Raw genomic sequence first — 4,767 nt, forward strand, 5'->3', positions numbered from 1 at the left:
TTTTGTGATATAATTATCTGACCCTTTAAAAAAATATAAAATGTTAATGCTTGTGTGATTTAATCGGATTTGTTATACAGGCATCACATACATATACAAGTAGGTCCTGGTTGTTGCTAAACTGTACATGAAGAAACAAAAAGACGTGCAGCCCTGAACACAGTAAGTTGCCTTTAATAGTGGCTTGTTGTCACTAGGAAGGAATACAGTGGTTTTGTTTCTTTATGGAGAAATGACATTACATTTTTCCGTGACATTGTTCCATGGTATTGGACCAAACTTGATTAACTGGATCTGTACAAACAATGGTAAAGGATTAGCATTATATTTAAAAGCTTTACATTGTTTATTAATAAAGACTCAATGACAACGAAAACATAAAGAATGTTGTAGTAAACTTACATTTTAGGTTATGGTAGTGTAACACAGTTGTACTACACCAGTTGTACTACACCAACCTTTTCTACTCAGTTTATCAACCAACTAAATTATTAGATTCAGGTGTGCTAGATTTGGGTTGAAGCGAAAATCTATAAGATGGTAGCTCTCCGGGAACCGGGGTTGGGCAGCCCTGTACTACACTCTCAGGGGATGAATGTAAACATTGTCAAGAATCCAGGGGTAGTTGATATGTCCATTGGAATGCAAGGAAATATCTCTTAATATGCCTTTAAAAAAATATACTCCTTCCGGTTATCATGCCGATTTCGTTGGATCTATAGGTCCGTCTATGAATTTGAGTGGTTACTCGCACGCACGCACGCACACACACAGACACACACATAGTTCTTATTTTATTTATACCCTGTAGGAATGAGTCATTGAGTCATTGAATGTGTTTTTTCCAGCAAACAGCATTATGTTACAGTATAAAAACATAATGACAATTTATTACATAATATACAGTATTGTGAAGTGGCGCATGTACAGTTGAAGTCGGAAGTTTACATACACCTTAGCCAAATACATTTAAACTCAGTTATTCACAATTCCAGACATTTAATCCAAGTAAAATTCCCTGTCTTAGGTCAGTTAGGATCACCACTTTATTTTAAGAATGTGAAATGTCAGAATAATAGTAGAGAGAATGATTTATTTCAGGTTTTATTTCTTTCATCACATTCTCAGTGGGTCAGAAGTTTACATTACACTCAATTAGTATTTGGTAGCATTGCCTTTAAATTGTTTAACTTGGGTCAAACGTTTCGGGTAGCCTGCCACAAACTTCCCACAATAAGTTGGGTGAATTTTGGCCCATTCCTCCTGACAGAGCTGGTGTAGCTGAGTCAGGTTTGTAAGGCCTCCTTGCTCACACACGCTTTTTCAGTTCTGCCCACACATTTTCTATAGGATTGAGGTCAGGGCTTTGTGATAGCCACTCCAATACCTTGACTTTGTTGTCCTTAAGTCATTTTGCCACAACTTTGGAAGTATGCTTGGGGTCATTGTCCATTTGGAAGACCCATTTGCTTTATCTTCCTGACTGATGTCTTGAGATGTTGCTTCAATATATCCACATAATTTTCCTCCCTCGTGATGCCATCTATTTTGTGAAGTGCACCAGTCCCTCCTGCAGCAAATCACCCCCACAACATGTTTCTGCCACCCCCATGCTTCACGGTTGGGATGGTGTTCTTCGGCTTGCAAGCATCCCCCTTTTTCCTCCAAACATAACGATGGTCATTATGGCCAAACAGTTCCATTTATGTTTCATCAGACCAGAGGACATTTCTCCAAAAAGTACGATCTTTGTCCCCATGTGCAATTGTAAACCGTAGTCTGGCTTTTTTATGGCGGTTTTGGAGCAGTGGCATCTTCCTTGCTGAGCTGCCTTTCAGGTTATGTCGATATAGGACTCGTTTTACTGTGGATATAGATACTTTTGTACCTGTTTCCTCCAGCATCTGCACAAGGTCCTTTGCTGTTGTTCTGGGATTGATTTGCACTTTTCGCACCAAAGTACGTTCATCTCTAGGAGACAGAACGCGTCTTCTTCCTGAGCGGTATGATGGCTGTGTGGTCCCATGGTGTTTATACTTGCGTACTATTGTTTGTACAGATGAATGTGGTACCTTCAGGTGTTTGGAAATTGCTCCCAAGGATGAACCAGACTTGTGGAGGTCTACAATTTTTTTCTAAGGTCTTGGCTGATTTATTTAGATTTTCCCATGATGTCAAGCAAAGAGGCAATGAGTTTGAACGTAGACCTTGAAATACATCCATAGGTACACCTCCAATTGACTCAAATGATATCAATTAGCCTATCAGAAGCTTCTGAAGCCATGACATAATTTTCTGGAATTTTCCAAGCTGTTTAAAGGCACAGTCAACTTAGTGTATGTAAAATTCTAACCCACTGGAATTGTGATACAGTGAATTATAAGTGAAATAATCTGTCTGTAAAAAAATTAAAAATTGCTTGTGTCATGCACAAAGTAGATGTCCTAACGAACTTCTCAAAACTATTGTTTGTTAACAAGAAATGTGTGGAGTGGTTGAAAACGTGTTTTAATGACTCCAAGCGTATGTAAATACATACAACTCCAAGTGTATGTAAACTTTCGACTACAACCGTATGTCACTGACAAGGACCCCCACATTTTTCACCCATCACTACATGCAATACTTCATATTCTATCCATTTTCTAAGAATTCAAGCAAAATGTTCCTATCACCTGAACTTGAGATTCACTTTCATAGCTGGCCTCAATCTAGATATATTGTTCCTACGACACGTCAGGTACCTGGCCCAGTATTTGCGGAACTTCTCGTCCCTGAAACCATAGATCATGGGGCTGAGGAATCGTGGGATGATGTAGACCATCAGGAAAAAGATGTAACGGATCTCCAGGACAAACTGTGGGAAGAGAGTGATGAGGGCTGCTTGCAGAGAGGGGACTACAAAGGCCAGCAGGCACAGCAGCAGCTGCACCCCGTGGAGTAGCACTGTATTCCTTGCCCTCTTTATGGACACCAGGTCCGTGGAGGCAGCATGTGCCGTTAGCATGATCTTACAATAAGTGTAGAGCAGCGTGAGCGCCACAAAGGAGAAATAGATGCTGTCAAACACAGCGTTCTTGTAGTAGATGGAGCGGTCCCGGAAGACGAGGGAGTGATCGCAGAAGATGGAGGTGCGAAAGAAGCCCAGGGGCTCCTTGATGAGTGCGATCATGAGGTCAGTGAGAGGCACGGCCACCGTTAAGAACAGGATGACCACAATGAGGGCAATGGTGCGTGACACCGTGCATGTGTGCCCGTAGTGTAAGGGGAAACAGATAGACAGGTAGCGCTCCACGGCCATACCGGCTAATATGAGAGGGGTGGAGCGTGTGGTCAAAACGGCAGTCATCACCAGCAGGCAGCACACGGAAGCATGGATCTTGAAGAAAATGTAGCTGACTACGTACAGTGCCGTGACCAGGGTGAGCTGCAGGGCGTCATTTATGACCATATAGATGAACATGATGTAGCGCGGGTCCTCATAGAAAAAGTTATGCTTGAGGAAGGTGTGGACCATGCTTCCGTTGATGAAGCTTAGGGCCAGCCACACCAGCATGGCCACAATGTTCTTGGTCAAGGCGGTGCTAAAGCTGTCTTTAGGGTAGCCACCACCTCCAACTGACATCTGGGATGTGAAGTTCATGTCCAACAGGCTGGCTGTAGAGTTCATTTCCTTAATGGAGAAATTGGAGCACATTTCAAACAAATTGCAGTCAACATTTTTGGTTGTCATTGTAAATAAGTGAACTTGTTCTCATCTGGTAAAAGTAATAAAAATAAAAAAATTATACAAGAAGAAGCCTTGATTTTTAGCAGTCCTTTGTTAAATGTGAGGCCACAGCTAACCAAAAAAGCAATACAACTAGGAAGATTCTGTAAACTGTCTTAAATTGATTCAGTGTCTTCTTGATTCTTGAAAATGTTAGATGAGCATCAGATCTGGAAATATTTGCCACACCAACAATGCCATGTTAAGTAAAAGTAGCTATTCTACAACAAACATCAAATCCGTACAATGTTATGCTAATCCACATACTCACCATTTAATGTTCTTAAATTGCATTAATTTTGTAAAAACGCTGATATATAGCAACTACATAGTAAATAATGTGTCAACTATTACATCATGATAATTAAAAAACTGAACTGAACTGACAAATCCCTATAGTGAGAAAGTACTGCCCTACCGTAGTACTATTCAGAACGTATTGCTCTACTAAAGCAAACATTCACTGGCATTGCAATGAAGCATCAAAGCATCAGCATGTAAAATATTGTGTTCACTTACCTTCTGTGTAACTTACATTTGACCAAACATCCCAGATTCATGTCTGCCTTATAAAGGATTTGGGGTTTCTTTGTTATTTATAAGGATGTTGTGATGTAAGAGGTCATGCATTAATAAGTGTCAGGAGACCATGGATATCCACCGTGTATCAAGCTTCTTTTTTTTACCCCATGCTGCTAAAATGTTCAACGTGGTGATCAAGGGACTTTCAATGACCTTCAGAGAAGAGAGCAGAAAGTATATGTTAAAACTTCCTAAGGATTTGCCCCTTTTTTTCAGTTTTCGCACAAAATGACATACCCAACTCTAACTGCATGTAGCTCAGGACCTGAAACCTATGCATATTCTTGATACCATTTGAAAGGAAACAATTTGAAGTATGTTTAAATGTAAAATGAATGTCGGTGAATATAAAACATTAGATCTGGTAAAAGATATAATACAAAGAAAGAAACATGATATAACTGTGCACTCTCCTC

The 4,767-nt window shown here is 40.2% G+C and overlaps 1 pseudogene; it reads right to left on the bottom strand.

Moving 5' to 3' along the window:
* Window positions 1-2,694: 2,694 nt before the first annotated feature.
* LOC129815851 (odorant receptor 131-2-like) lies at window positions 2,695-3,733 on the bottom strand (annotated as a pseudogene).
* Between the last annotated feature and the right edge of the window lie 1,034 nt (window positions 3,734-4,767).

Source organism: Salvelinus fontinalis, chromosome 18, assembly GCF_029448725.1.
Source record: "Salvelinus fontinalis isolate EN_2023a chromosome 18, ASM2944872v1, whole genome shotgun sequence".
Lineage (NCBI taxonomy): Eukaryota > Metazoa > Chordata > Actinopteri > Salmoniformes > Salmonidae > Salvelinus > Salvelinus fontinalis.